Source organism: Erpetoichthys calabaricus, chromosome 17, assembly GCF_900747795.2.
Source record: "Erpetoichthys calabaricus chromosome 17, fErpCal1.3, whole genome shotgun sequence".
Lineage (NCBI taxonomy): Eukaryota > Metazoa > Chordata > Cladistia > Polypteriformes > Polypteridae > Erpetoichthys > Erpetoichthys calabaricus.
In genome coordinates, this window is record NC_041410.2 from 96,795,702 (window position 1) to 96,812,124 (window position 16,423).

The 16,423-nt window shown below is 42.1% G+C and overlaps 1 protein-coding gene across 5 annotated transcripts in view; it reads right to left on the minus strand.

Annotated features, from left to right (window-relative positions):
- plppr2a (phospholipid phosphatase related 2a) overlaps positions 1-13,978 on the minus strand; it is a 66,457-nt gene extending 52,479 nt beyond the window's left edge. Inside the window, exons 1-2 of one of the 5 annotated variants that reach the window (XM_028823397.2) lie at positions 13,762-13,978; positions 5,424-5,550 (exon numbers count right to left, since the gene is read on the minus strand). The gene's annotated coding sequence lies outside the window, so the exon portion shown is untranslated. Of the gene's footprint in view, positions 1-5,423; positions 5,551-9,299; positions 9,512-9,563; positions 9,674-10,142; positions 10,162-13,761 lie in introns of those variants that run through there. The other 4 variants (XM_028823394.2, XM_028823395.2, XM_028823396.2 and 1 more) reach the window with 4 other exon arrangements.
- Positions 13,979-16,423: the final 2,445 nt, after the last annotated feature.

Consider the following 16,423-nt stretch of genomic DNA (forward strand, 5'->3'; position numbering starts at 1 on the left):
AGGACACAGAGCTGGACTCCAGTCGACCTGCTGTGCTGATGGTGGCTCCACGTTTGCAGCATTAGCCAAACACACAAAGTGCTGCTCGCTCATCTGGACTCTCCAACGCCACTGCTTAAGCAACCTTGCGAAAAATGAGGCCGACTCTGGATGGTCAGCCCACTTTGGCAGTAATGGAGACGAAGACTTTCATCTACTGCATGGATGACGGCTCCTGGTCTGCACTGTCAGTCTGACACGAGACCTCCTGATGCTGCTCTTCTGGAATTCCTAAAGCTCTCACAGTGCAAGGGTTGCCGGGTGCTCTCTGGCGCCACCTAGGTATGGAGTTGTGGTTCCTTCCATCAGAGAGTTGAAATTCCCTCCTGAACGTCTATCTTGTGTCAAATTCATTTGTACACAAAATGGCCCCACTGCACCTAGACAAGATGTCTGCCATTCAGTCTAATGGTTTCAAAATTGAATTTACAGAGAGGACGTTTGTTATGGGTTTAGTTTTCTGTATACAACCAGCTTTACACAGAGAAAAACTCAAGAGACTTTGCTATTAGAGAACAAAAGATTTCTTCAAGCCTTATGTGGACTTGACCACATCGTAAGTTGCTTACTTGAAGTTTCTTACTTTTCCACAGTCTGTAGAGGAGGATTAACTACTCAATGGCTGTCCTTTATTATCTGCACTTACAGTATACAGGCATGCACAGCTTAACGTCCACAATACGTTCTGTGAAAATAAGATGTTATGCGATTTGGACATTGTGCGAACGCCATATTAAATGTAGCACTTAGTTTAGCAAAGCTATATGGGATACTCTAGTACAGCGGTTCCCAAACTGTGGTACCTTTACCACTGGTGGTACGCGGAGCCTTTTCAGGTGGTACGCATCGTGGTCCCTGAAATTTATCTGTGCAAAACCCTTTATGACAAGCCTGTTGTGAGCAAAAACCAATGAAACTGTTTAAATACAATAATACGTGGATTCCCAAATTTAGTGTGGTGTGAAATTTCATCATCCGAATACATAAAACCTATTATTCAAATCAGTATTTAGTTCATTTAATGCTACCCTAATTCCGTTTTGCGGAAGTCAACTTCTACTTCTTCACTGTTTGAGCTTTTGGTCACTAGATAAAAGCACAACGCCGACACTATTTAGTCTTCGGTAACTCTGCCTCACAGAAACCGCTCGCGTTTGTTGTTATACGTGCACTGCCGCTGTATCGCATCGTAGTCACTAGATCCAAGCACAAAGCTGATACCATTTCGTCTTCGGTAACTGCGTCACATACAGTCCAAAGGCAGGATTTAGTTTTGGGGCGGAATTTATCAATTTATGTACATGCACAAATTTTTTCATTAATTTTATGCATAATTTCTTCCAATTCTTTAACAATTATTCAGATTTCGGGGCGGTTGTAGTCTGTGTCGTGAATTTGCTGTATATTACCTAATTAAGAATTAATCATTTATTGCAGTACTTGCTTTTTAATTTTTTGTTAAAAATTTGGGTGGTACGCAACGCAACTCACTTAACCTCAGGTGGTACTTGACATCCAAAAGTTTAGGAACCCCTGCTCTACTCTACCTGTTTTGAATAAATAAACCCCTCCAGACATGCGCAATACTCCTATGAGTGAAAGCACACGCGGTGTAGAAGCTGTAATGGATGGACAAGCATCATGACTGAGGATGGAGAGGAATGTCTTATCAAGCCAGGAGGCTATAATGGAAGGAGAGCCTGGATGGAGGTGCAACCCAGCTGAGACGATTCTTAGTTCTAATTCCATTTGGGAAGAAAGACCAATGGATGGACTGGGGGAGTCTGTCTACCAGGTATTATTTATCCCCCAGTATGACAGGTGGCAGGGCTCCTCTAGTGGGACCCCAGTTTGGACACCCGCAAGGTAGTTCTGAAGAGCAGCCCTGTTGGGGCCATTGGGTGCCACCAGACTAATGGATAGGCTCAGGGAATTTGCTTACCAATGAAAATTCATCTCCCAGTATGATACGTTACAGTGACGTCACATACTTCTCTGGCAGGGTTCCAGTTTGAATACCCATATGGTTGTGTGGAACCTGTAGCTCTAAAGGGCAGTCATGTTGGGGTCGTTGGGTACCATCAGACTAATGGATGTGCACTAGGGGAGTTTGTTTACCAGGGACCAATTCATCCTGAAGTACAACAGGTGGCACTGCACCCCTGGCAGGGTCCCAGTTTGGACACCAAACCCTGGAACCTGTAATTCTAAAGAATAGCCCTTTTGGGGTTTTTGGGTGCCACCAGTCTAATAGATGGATTGGAGGAGTTCGTCTACCAGGGACAGTTCATCCCCCCCCCCGTATGATAGGTGGCAGTGCTGCTCTGCTGGGATCCCAGTTGGCAGACCTGTAGGGTTATGTGGCACCTGCAATTTCTGAAGAGCAGCCTTGTTGGGGTCTGGGTGCCACCCAGAGGATGTTGCCAGGAGATGGCCTTGTGCAGCTTGTGGATGACTCGGAAATGCTTCCCCCATGCCATGTTACGTCACTGGAAGTACTCCTTGATCCAACATAAAGGAAGTCGCCTCACCTCGATCAAGAAGTCAGAGATGGGAAATGGTGGGGAACACCTGCTAGTGGAGAAGGTGACAAGAGAAAGGAGTTGTGAGGGGGACTGTGATTGGTCTGGAACCTGTAAAGGGGATTTTATAAAATAAAAACTCTCAGTATTTTAACCCATTGCTGTGTGGTTTAGTTATATTTGGTGGTTTGGGGCTCAGTTGTGCCCCCTACTGGCCACAACTGTCATATAGGGAATGTTCACATTAAAATAATGGCAGAAAGTACAGTAGAGTACTGGCAGTGCACTCGCTTTGTATACAAGAGCCATGAGACACACGTGTTGCGTTCACAACTTCTGGTTATGTCCGCTAAGTCACATTCCCGGACTGGGATTACTATTACAATAAATTATTATAATCTCTATTATAACCAACATTATGGGACCCACAGACACATACGAAGTCAGATGTTGCCTGAATGGACATTATGCAGTGGGTCGCTGAATAAAGCTTAGGAATGTGCTGCTCTCCAATTTAAATAATAATTCTTGAAAAGTCGGGGAAGATGCTAATTAGAACAAAATGGAGCGATCTGTAAATCGACTTTGACTTGTCTTCAAAGAAAAACAGCATAAAGGCAAAGTATTTCAGGCTTTACCTAATCAAATGCAGTGTTTATTTTTAAGATAATACGCCTATTCTCCTTCACATTTGGGCCGGGGATAGCGAAGGACTAAAAACAATGCGAGAAGTTGAAATAAAAAGGGGATGTGAAAATGGTAAGGCAATCAATCGATTTCTAGTATATAAATAAGAAACCTTCAAAAAAAAAAAAGGCAGAGTCTTCCAACAGCAAAGACGGGTAGACCCTCCAGTCAAGTCAAGTGGCTTTATTGTCATCGCACCCACACTCCGTATGGCAGCATACAGTGGCATGAGGTGACAGGACTGCGGTGTAACGTCACATCCACACAGGACATGTGCAAGACAGGTAAAGAACGGTACTGTAATAAACTGTAAATAGATAAATAACAGGTAAGTCATTAGACTGTAATAATTTGAAACAGTTATGTATTTATCAATCACTAACAAGTGATATTAAAAAAATGACACTAGTAACACGAGTATTGCATAGTAATAATGCTATTAAGAGCAGATCTGAGGGCAGAGGGGCAGCACAGAGTTCACAGTCCGGACCCCACCCATGGTTAGAAGCAGAACTGCTTCAGATGCTACCTTACCGTCTGTCTGATATAAGTGGGACAAAGGGACCGTGAGAGGGGTGGGAGTGGTCCTTTACAACACTATAGGCTTTGCAGGTGTAATGTTCTATCAAGGGGTCTTTAATGGAGTGCTGGGAAGTCCCAATGGTCTTTTCTACTGTATCCATTGTAGGACCTCATGGTCAGAGACACTGCAGTTCCCAAACCAGACAGTGATGCGGCTGCTCAGAAGACCCGCGACGGTGCCCCTCTAGAACGTGGAGAGAATGTGGTTAGGTCGGCCATTGAAGGAAGTGGAGACACTGCAGGTGGCTCACCAATTTACCAACAGATGTGTCATCAAAACAATCCAGCACTTTGAGGACAATGTTGTGATCCCCAAAGACAAATCGGTAGGATTTTGGGCATCTAACCCTGTATAGTGCACAAAGATTCAAGGAATCCTGTCAAACCTTGGTGTGTAGAGGGCAAGCCCACCTCTGAACAAAAGCGTCAGTCTTAAAGAACATCATGCATCTGTAACGGATATCACGGCATGGGCTCAGGAAAGCTTCATCAGTCAAGGCCATTTGCTGCTGCACACATAGATGCTTTACTAGGCAAAGCAGAAACCACATGTCAGCAGTGGGCAATAGCGGCACCAATTGAGATAGAAAGTCGCACTGTGGAATCGTGTCTTGTGGTCCGCAAGTCAACGTTTCAAATTTTTTTTTTTTCCCCAAAAACTTACAGCAGTCGTGTTCTCCAGGCCAAAGAGGAAAAGGACTATCCAAGCTGTGGTCCACAGGTTTAAATGCCAGTGTCTTGTCACGGCATGGAGGTGTCGTCAGTTCCCACGGCATCTGTGAGTGCACCATCAATGCAGAAACATAGGAACAAATTTTGGTAGCCATCAAGACACCATCTTTTCCAGGGAAATCCCTGCATTTCCCAGCAGGACAACAGCAAACCACACATTCTGCCCCGGACTACAAGTGCATGGCAACATAAGCAGAGAGTGAAGGAACGAAAGAGGCAGCCCTCACCCATGTGGCACATTATGATGTGCAAAATACAGCAGTGAAGGCCCCTGTACAGTTGTGCTGCTGTAGACCTGCATAATGAATGAATGAATGAATGAATGAATGAATGGGGGACAATTACAGCTCCTGAACTTGACCAGCTTGTCTTCAGTGCTCAAATGTTATTACAAGAAATGGTAATGTGGCGCAGAGGGAAATGCTCGACTGGCCTGACATTTGAGGAGCGTATTGTAGCCCGAATTACAAATATTCTGCAAAGGTGACGGGAAATGTCAGATTATAGCAAGTGCTCAGTCAGGATTACTGCTGGTGCTGTAACTATGAGGGCACTTGCTTTTTCACACAGATGATAGGGGTGAGGGATGACTTTGTTCCCTCAATAAAAAAAGTCCCGATTTCAAAACCATGTTGTGTGTTCACTCAGGTTCCGTTTTCTCTAATACTGTGTTTTACCTAAAGGTCTGAGGCCATTCATTTGGTAAACTATGCAAAGACAAAGTGGATAAACTCAGGAAAATAAGATGACAGCAATGGCCTCAGCGGTCAGCAGGTCTCAGTCCAGGCGAGCTTTGGTGGGATGGGATGGACTGGACTACCGTCTCTTTAATTCTTTCATTACTGACTCTACTGGACTTACTGTAGTGACGCTGACTCTGCTGTGCTGTCAATCAAGTCCTCCAGTCAGTCGAGAATAACAGACAGCTCTCTGCGTTTTATGTTCTCATCTGAGGACGGGATTCCAGCGTGGAGAACAGCAATAAACACTGCAATAAGAAAACACAAATTCAATTAGCAAACCACATAATAATAGCAGTAATGAATTCCTGCACACTCCCAACAGCTGTTAGTCTTGCATTGCTCTGCCTTGAGAAGGTGCTCATTATAGGAAAGCTATATAGCTGTTCTCCCTGTCTAAAATGGGCTGAAATTTAAGTAATCAACATAGACCTCAGGGCTCATGTTTGCAGTGCACCACCTGTTGGAATGTATTTTGTAATGCATGCAGGGATACAATGCACATGCAATTGTTGTTCCAACAGATGGCACATCCAACATGTGCAGTAATGACACACATTACTGCATGTGCTTGTGAGGCACCATCTGTTGGAATGACAAACGCAACACATGGGTCTCTGTAACATACTTTAAAGGAAGCTTTCACATATAGGAACCCTCTATATTCGTACTCAAAATTGATGGCAACAGTCAAGGACTGAATAATTAATAAATCAAAAGACCATCAAAACTACAGAAAACCAGCTGCAATAATACTATGAAGATACCAACTAAAGAACAGCTCGGTTATTTCTCAAAAATTATTATTAAATTTACCCAACCTCTATTTCATAAAGATATTTTCTTTACTTAAATACAAAAAAATGTTACATTTTTTACAAGAGCACAAAGGCTTCCAACATTTTAAACAATTTTTTAAACAGTAAGATGGGCAGGTAAATGACCGACCGTGAATAACATCTGATAAGCAACAAAATCCAGATGGTCCCAATAACCAAAAATGTCCAAAAATCAAACTTCTCTTAGCGAATATTCCCATCGTAGTCCATCGGGCCGACGCGTTTCGGGACTCATCCCTTCATAACAATTTTTGAGAAATAACTGAGCTGTTCTTTAATTTGCATCTTCATAGTACTGCAGCAGGTTCTGTACAGTTGTGATGGTCTTTTCATTGATTCTGTGATACAAGTACCACGTGATATGGGATTCGTCAAGGTGGTGTTAATTTTTGTGATATGCCATAAATCAGAATGCCAAAAGTAATGAACATGTATCTTTAATATGCCATTTGGCATGGGATTCCTTTTTTTTTTTTTATATTTTTATTTTATTAATTTTCATTGTAATCATTCCATACAAACAGATCAATTTATAACCCAACAAATTTGAAGACAAATCAAACCCCACCCCTGAGAAGGAATTGGCATGGGATTCTTAAAAGCAGGGTTAATGATTACGATGCGCCATCTGTTGGAATGACAGAGACACAGACCCTTGTCCTTTTATTAAGGTGGAGAAGTGGTTGGGAAGGAGTTGGAGAAAACCTGGCAATGCTTGTGTACCCTAAAATGAAAAGCTTCCATGAAATTCTTAAATTGTTTTGTTTTTAATGCTTTACTGCTAGTACCAGCTGTGCCACCTGTCTAAGGTGGGTTGAACTCTAAGTAGTCAACACAGACCTCAGTGCATAATTTATTAGAATGTACTTTGTAATAAATTTACTAAAAAGATGCCACATTAGAATCATTTATATTAATAAAATGCATTACTACAAATGTTTGCTATGCACCATCCGTTGGAATGACAAACGCAACACATGTCTCTATAACAAGCCATTTGGTATGGGATTTGGAAAAGCAGTGTTAAGGATTTTTTTTTGATGCACCATCGTTTGGAATGACAAATGCGATGTATTCTATCACTACAAATGTTTGTGATGTGTCATCTGTTAGAATGATAGAGACATAGCAACTGGACGGACACACAGATACTTATCTTTTAATTAAGGTCAGTTCTACCACCAAGCCCAGATTAAGATCCCCACAGGTCCCTGGGTGATGTAGCTCCTCAACAAGGAGTTGTTCGTACTTTTGCTTTTAACAATGCAGTGCATGGACACCTGGTAGTTTAAGGCTGCACAGTATTACCTATTCTTGCATTTGGAGACTCAAGTGTTTAATTGGGGGTCCACAGGGTCATCAAGCTGCTCAGAAATTGTATTAGTTCAACAAGCAAAATGTGTGTGAAGGTCACAGGTTAAACTGTTGACGTCATTTCAATATACAGCAGCACCGCCACAACAATGGGGAACAATTGCTGTATTTATATCATAAATGCATTTATTGCTATTTCATAGAACCGACTGAAGGAATTTTTTGACAGGGTTAAACAGCAAAGGAAAGCTAAAGCACACATTTTTCATAAAGTGTGCACTTCCTGTTGTGCGCTGGGAACGCAATACACAAAAGTGGCACAGGGTCTTCACCATACAGGAGCTCAATGGTTCCTGATACATAGCAGCACACAGCAGCTATTAGGTGGTGAAAGAGACAGACAGGGGACAGACAATGTCATGGTGGGCAATGTAGCCAGGACTTCAGAAAACACCCTGCTCTTTTTTGAATGATGCCAGGAGATCTCGTTTCACCCAAGAGAGCCAGTAAGTCAGTTTTATGCCTCTTCTGAATGACGGCACCAGTTTTTGTCACCACACAATGACCGCTGAGTAACCCCACCCCCCTTCCAGCAGCAAGCCAAGCTCTTCCTAGATCCCACCCCACCCAAGCACTGGCCAGGACCCGAACATGCTTCTCTTCAGGTGGATGACCTGTTCTGAAGTGCAGATGGAAAAGTCTTTAGGTTTTATTGTGATACAACATGGAATCTCAGTGGATTGAATTTGACCTTTTTTTGACACTGATCAACAGAAAAGGACCCGCTGCTTACGCATTTCATTCATTTTGGGACTCATCTGTTTATTATTGTTACCGAGTGTCCTGAAACCGAACAACAACAAAGGACATTCAGCTCTTTGGGCTACTTATTGCAGTTTGAAGTCTGACTTGTACACTTTCTGAGACTTCTTATGGTTTATTTTCTGTTTAATTTTGTAGCCATATTCTGAAACTTCAGTACTCCGAGAAAACCACTTGGATAAGGTGCAAACTTCACACAGGCTATTAACTTGGCAAGTTGTGTAACATAACATGACCTAAGCTTTTAAAGCTTTCACATTCCATTCAGTTCTGGGTTGTTAGGAGGACACAGCACACCATGGCAGCATCAAGACAGAAGCCAACCCCGGACGGGCTCTGGTGCCATACAACGACACAATCAATCACACGTTATATGGCGCCTTTCATCTCCAACCGCTGTACACATTGTCCATTACGACGCGTAAACATTGGTAAGCCACTCAGGACACACTTCATGCTCCTTCTATCACTCCATTTACCCCTCCGCGCTCGCAGTTTGGGTCTCCTTCCTTTCCTAGTAATTCCCCATACACGCAAGCGCAGATGTGGCATCTGACACATATGCACAAGACAGGCGGAGGCCGACGCCGGAGTTACAGCCCCGTTAACTCACGGCGCACATACTGCTCTAATAATTGATTGTGCAGGACCACCCGCCATCCCCACGACTGGGACGACCAGCGAATCTTTAGTAAACTGCAGGCGCGCCGGCACACGCACGCGCCCCGCCTCGCCCCGACTTCAATATAAAGCCGGCTGAGCATCACTGGCAGCGCTCAGCTCTGCGGTAACAAGCGACGCACAAATTAAAAGAAAGGAAAGTAAACAAAAGCACAAATAAGCCAAACGACATATAATCGACTGCAGGCTAAAACCATAAAAACGGAGCACGCGCACCGATCTGAACCGGCGACGTTCGGCAAGTCCGCAGCGTGCGCTACAGTAACTCTTGTCGCGAAACAAATCGATACCTGAGCGCCTGGAGCAGGTGAAAGCTTGCAGGGATAAATTCGGCAGCCTACCTTTTTCTTCTTTCAAACGTGCCAAGACGATGCCATGTTTCACGCCAAACTAAACACTATATTATTATTTGTTATTATTATTAAGTGTTATGCTTTTTTATGCTTCTGGTGCAGTTCAGATTCGGTGAACGTCTTCAGCGATTCGTCTCCGCACGGCTTTCTCTAAAGGCAAACATCGGTGCGGTCTTCCTGGCATCTGATCACTGTTATTTTCCTCGCTTTTAAAATACCATTTAGGCTAATTAATTAAGCAGCTAAAATTACCGTTCTAATGCCTCCGAGAAGAGTGTCTGAGAAGGAAAGAAAAGAGAGAGCGAGCGGCGCAAAGGGGAGACAGGAGAAGGAGAGGGTACGCCAGACATAAAAGAGAGGGAGGGGGAGGAGGGAGAGAGAGGGAGAGAGAGAGAGAAAGAGAGGCCAAGCCTCATTGATATTCCAAGCAGGCCTTCGCGGCATCACCAGGCGCAGACCTATAAAACACACGCAGCAGGGCGCACTGGCACTGAACAGGTGTGCCACCAGGAAGCCGAAGCCGGGCTTCCAAAAATCAGTGCTTCGACTAAATTCGCCACTATGCCACACACGCCCTCTTGTTGGGCACCTGCTAAGGTTTCCTGTTGGCTAATCAACATTATTATACCTATCTATTGTTAAAAGATATGTTCAGTATTTTTCAAGTTAAATTTACTTCTGCACAAACATCACATAACATGCATTTGGCACGCGAAACTGTGCTCTAAAGTTAAGCGCCTAAAGAAAATAAATAAATAAACAAATATCTTGCCCGTTCTGGCGTTTTACAATGAAGGGTTTTGGACACGGAGGAAAAGCTTAAAAACTTACCAAGTGCACCGTTTTTTCAAGTTAAGTCAACTGTCGAGCATTGATCTGCGCCTTCCGTGTTTCCGACGACACAAAAGAGGATTCGAAAATAATTCTTTTATCGCAAACTCGTCGAAGTCAAGATGTGTCTCCTAAACGCGTGTGCGAATTCCAACATAAAAACGGAAGTGAATCGACCAAGAACAACCACGTGGTACGAAAAGTTTACTGTGATTTGGTCTTTTGAGAGGAACCACGCCCTGGGGCAGAGGGTGAAAGGTCATGGCGTATGACGACTAAAGTACCGCGCTTATCTTCGCGCTCAGTCGGTCATCTTTTAAAATGACCGAATATGGAAATGTTGGTGCTTTTTGTTAAAAAATGATAGGTGTAAACTCTTTCACAATGTGTATAATCGCTACACATTCAATACTCGGTAATTGTCTTGGCTTGAAAAATGGACGTATTTGTAAGTTTTTAAATATTTCTCTCGTGCCCCTTACCCCCAACCCCATTGTAAAGCGCCAAAGCGGGCAAAATGCTTTTCTTAACGTAAAGCAAACCATTAACTTTAGAACACAAGTTTGTGTGTCAGATGCATATAAAGCATGTTTGTGCTGAAATATTTTTGACTTGAAAATATGGAATTTATCATTTAAAGTGCTGAGGTGTTTGTTTTATTATTATTTGTGTCATTATGGTAAAAATACAACCACACAATATGCTTTATCAGTTTTCTTCTATTGTGTGTTGTGATTTCCCTATAAATTCCATTTTTTGGATGTTTAACCTGTTTTATCTATACACTATCATTGTTTTTATCCGCAGTTATTCAGTTTTGGGACACAACCAGACTTAGTTTCACTGATATTTGCACCATTCCTTAAAACAAGCATTCTTTTTTTTCATAAGGCACAAAGCTTCCAGTTCAATTGTACATTTCTGGCCTTTGTCTCTGACCGAATGAATTGGTTAACTTGCCTTTTTTACTACTTTACTATACTCTGATATGGGGGATGGATATTTGAGCAGTAAACTGCAAGACTATGATTATATTTTTAGATTACTAGGGGGCTTTGAGTCTCTGCCGTTCGCGTGTGTGGATTTCACTTTCAACAAACAGCAAAACTTTTAATTCTCGCGGATACGCCTCTTCATTGGGAAGAAACACGAATTTCCCCCGATGGCAACACGAATTAGACGATCTACAAGTCTCCGACTTAATGTTTAAAGCCAAACAATATCTACGTACTTCTGTTATGTCACCTGTGTCCATTTATTCAATCTCTTTTTGCTTTTACCTTTTCGTCTATCGCATTGAATTTTGATTCCGTGTTTGGAATTCCATCGTGACAACACAACGTATACCTGCCCGCGAGTGAATATCGTTTCTTTCTCTCTACACAAACTGTGTCTGACAATAGCATTCACACAAATGAGAAATGATTGAACCGTGTGAGTGGTTATGGTGAGAAGGACTTCTCCAAATCTCATTGCATAAACTCTTCTCTCGCGGGTTTCACTTTCACCAAAGGGGGCGGAGTGGTGGCTCTGAGGCTAAGGATCTGCGCTGGTATCCCGAAGGTTGCCGGTTCGAATCCCCGTCAGTGCCAAAAGAGATCCTACTCTGCTGGGCCCTTGAGCAAGGCCCTTAACCTGTAATTGCTCCAGGGGGCGCTGTACAATGGCTGACCCTGCGCTCTGACCCCAAGGGGTATGCGAAAAAAACTAACAAACACTGTTGTAAGTCGCTCTGGATAAGAGCGTCTGCTAAATGATATAAATGTAAATGTAAACAGTAAATCTTTTAATTCTTGTGGATACGCCTCCTCATTGGGAACAAACACTACTTTTTTTTTTCCCTGATGGCAGCACGAATTAGATGATCTAAAAGTCTCCGACTCAAAATTTAAATCCGAACAATATATTCAATCTCTTTTCGTCATTTTGTTATTTCACCGAGTAATAATTTCCATTTGTTTGCACTAATGTGATCTTTACGATCATTTTTTTGAGACTTTCGAATTTTTGTACTTCCATTATCTCTAACCTGCTCTGCCTGTGTATAGCGCCAACGTTTTTGAATTCTTTACGCCATTCTACTTTGTCATCTACTCTTTGTCTTTTATTTCCAGCCCCGGATGTTGTTAAATCTCTTGGCCTCGCGGGACATGAAAGTGTCTCCCTAAAAAAGTCACGTCTCGTCTCCTTCCAAGATTTTTTTGTTATAATAGAGAGTTGTACATTAACGAACCATCAAGAACAAATCAAATCAAATTAATAATATATTGACTAATTATTATAAAAGTAGTTAGGAGTTGGGGACCCCTGGTTTAGTGAGCTGTCCTTTTGTATTCTCTTATTGTAAGAAATTGTGAAATATTTTTTTATTTTTACCATAACTTTAAACATATAAGGTTCCTCTGCCCTGTTCCTTTTAATTTGCCATTTTCAACAGAGTTTGCTCCCTTAAGTGTATCCAAATGCTGACAACAGTGAAGGAGCAGCGGCATATTTGTTTGTCTGCCATTTTGTTTTTTAATGAGCAGTGTCATCGAGGGCGGGAAGGACGCAGCCCAGAGATACGAAGGGGTTGGGACGCCAGGCCGGATCGTCCCAAAATGAAAGCAAAAATGTCCTGTGATGGTACGATTTTCTTAAGAAGTTTCAAGAGAAAATAACCCAAGTAGGCAAATGATCGGCATTCTTTCGGCGAGGTCTTCTCAATCAGGATGGAGTTGCGTCCCGCGGTCGGCTCAGTCCGACACTAGACATCCTGTTTTGAGGAGGTGGGGCCTTACAGCACTCTGACTGGAAAGGGGAGGAGTCAGTTGCACTCTTAGGGTAGTTATTTTGTGAATTTCCCCTTGGGATTAATAAAGTATCTATCTATCTATCTATCTATCTATCTATCTATCTATCTATCTATCTATCTATCTATCTATCTATCTATCTATCTATCTTCTCAGAGTTGTGGACCCGACTAAGTGGCAGCGCCCCCTCTCATCCCAGGGTGGTATGACATTTTTCTGAATGAGTCCAGAAGGTGCTCCTCTTACCAGGGCCATCTTAATGCATGGGCATGCTGGGCATAGGCGCCCACATTTTTTCTGATGTCTATGTATGTTTTTGTTTTGCTATCAAAGCAGGGATCCCAGTGCTCTACTTTGCCCCTGGGGCCTATGATGCTGCTAAGACCACCCTGCCTCTGACGGCAGAGAGGTGACAATGATAGTGTTGTTAGCACCCGTGTCGGCCGTGCTCATTGTTCTTTGGCAGCATTTGAATACAATTATGGGAGCAAAATGTACAGAAATGGGTCAATTAAAAGGAAAAATGCAAAAGCACACAGATACAAAAATAGAAATAAATGTAAGGACGATAACTAAATAATACACATTAGAATGACGCGCCGGTTGTGAAATTGGCTGGAATAACAACTCTTACTCACAGGGGTCCTCGGGGTCCAGACTCTAAAGCCACTGCCTTAGACAGGTACACAGACCATCAAATACAACCTTAACATTCAATGTAGAACATCAGACTCAAAATAGCTGGCATGCAAATGCATGAAGAACTTTACATTTAGAATGAGAATTAAAGAGCAGTATGGTGCAACAGAATCATATCAGAAAAATACCTGAAGATACGGCCACAGGCAGCAGTCATAACATTCCCAGGGGTCCTTTTAGCTTTAGGATCTGTAACAAAAGATGAGCCACCCGACCTTTCTCTGTCATGCCAGTCTGAGGAAATCCCACCGTCCTGCAGAACCTGAAAACACTGAAGGCAAAAAAAGCCAAATCACAGAAATAAAACGCCTGCCATGACACCAGAGAAGACGTTTATACCATCAGCCACCAACTGAGGGTCCCCGATTTACTGAATGACACCTCAAGAGTGGCATCACAAAGGCAAGGCCACTGTCGCACTAGAGCCACACATCTTGATCTGGCAACATGCGACAGCGGGCATTTGGGTTGTCATGGAGACAATATACAATGCATCAACTGTGATGGGCAGCGAGGCCTGAGACAGCAGAATGCAGATCTGAGGGGCGTCGGGGGGAGGGGGGTAGGTGGGGGGTTGGATGTTTCGGAGGAATGAAAAACAAAAAGCCGAACCCTGGGAGGAGAAAACAAAATACCAAACAACAAAGACTACACGTGGCCAGGATAAAGAGGCATTCCAGATCACCGACGCGGAGCTGAACAAAGCATTCGCTTTAGATCCACTCAAGATGTGTCCCGACTCCTGGAATGTGAAACAGAAATGAAGGCACTGCAAGAGGGGGCTTGTCACGGCGAGGGGGGAAGAGACATAACAGGCAGCTGTAGACGTGCAGGCATTAGCCAGAGTCTAAAGGTACACAACTGCGAGGGTCAGATCACCTTCTAAATCCCCCTCTGATCACAGACATATGAAAGGCACTATATGATAGATAGATAGATAGATAGATAGATAGATAGATAGATAGATAGATATGAAAGGCATTATATGATAGATAGATAGATAGATAGATAGATAGATAGATAGATAGATAGATAGATAGATAGATAGATATGAAAGGCACTATATGACAGATAGATAGATAGATAGAACTCAAAGGCACTATATGATAGATAGATATGAAAGGCATTATATGATAGATAGATAGATAGATAGATAGATAGATAGATAGATAGATAGATAGATAGATAGATAGATAGATAGATAGATAGATAGATATGAAAGGCATTATATGATAGATAGATAGATAGATAGATAGATAGATAGATAGATAGATAGATAGATAGATAGATAGATAGATAGATAGATAGATAGATAGATAGATATGAAAGGCACTATATGACAGATAGATAGATAGAACTCAAAGGCACTATATGATAGATAGATATGAAAGGCATTATATGATAGATAGATAGATAGATAGATAGATAGATAGATAGATAGATAGATAGATAGATATGAAAGGCATTATATGATAGATAGATAGATATGAAAGGCACTATATGAAAGATAGATAGATAGATGAAAGGGACTATATGATAGATAGATAGATATGAAAGGCATTATATGATAGATAGATATGAAAGGCACTATATGACAGATAGATAGATATGAAAGGCACTATATGAAAGATAGATAGATAGATGAAAGGGACTATATGATAGATAGATAGATAGATATGAAAGGCATTATATGATAGATAGATAGATATGAAAGGCACTATATGATAGATAGATAGATATGAAAGGCACTATATGACAGATAGATAGATAGATAGATAGAACTCAAAGGCACTATATGATAGATAGATATGAAAGGCATTATATGATAGATAGATAGATAGATAGATAGATAGATAGATAGATAGATAGATAGATAGATACTTGACCCAAACAATTAACCACATGACTCTCTCATCACCATATGCTTTTTCAGAAAACAACTACAAGCCTTTTCACGGCGCCTGCTTACTCCTCGTGTGATGTTTTGGGTCAGTACTTATACAATGACGGCTGTAGAGGAGCCGCCAGGCTGCCGATGTAACGTGACGTATTCATTTTCATTTGGCTCAACGCCATTGAGGTTACCACGGCTTACAAAGTTTTTCACTGCTAGAGGGCGCCATACTCTAGTAATAGAGGCTGAAATATTACGTTTGTCATAATAAATGTTCTTTTGTTGATTCAAGGAGCTGAACGCACACACTTATAAAAAATGAATGGAAAAAGAGAAAAACTATAAACTTGTCCAAAATGGAATCCAGGACCCCTCACACCCATCACCAGAGTCAAAATCAACAAAATGTGTAGAAGAGTAGGAGGAAAATAATTAGAAAACAAAAGTATTGCATTCACCACCATATGAAACTAAGTGTGCTTAACAGTGATGACAAGTTTATTTCTATAAAAACTCTACAGACTACTTCAGTTAGTCTTTTGTAATACCCAAAATCTATTTTGCCATTTTGCTACATTGGGCATTGATGTTGGTCAAAAGAAAACATAAAAGAATATCCGTAAAATAAATGATGATGCTCATATATTTGATGGATGCCCCCAGACAGTGGCATCCAACAGCTGCACAGGTGAAGAGGATGTGGTGGTCAAGTAATTTTGGTGGCCGCGCCCAGACATAAACACATGTGGTGTAACTGAACAATGAGAAGGATATCCTTGAATGTCCCTGTGATGCCCGCAGCTGGCATACTCCTCCCTGAAGTTGGGACATTGAAAGTCAGGATAGACTGGGCAATGAAGACACATAAGACAGCAAGGGTAGGTGCCCAAGTCATG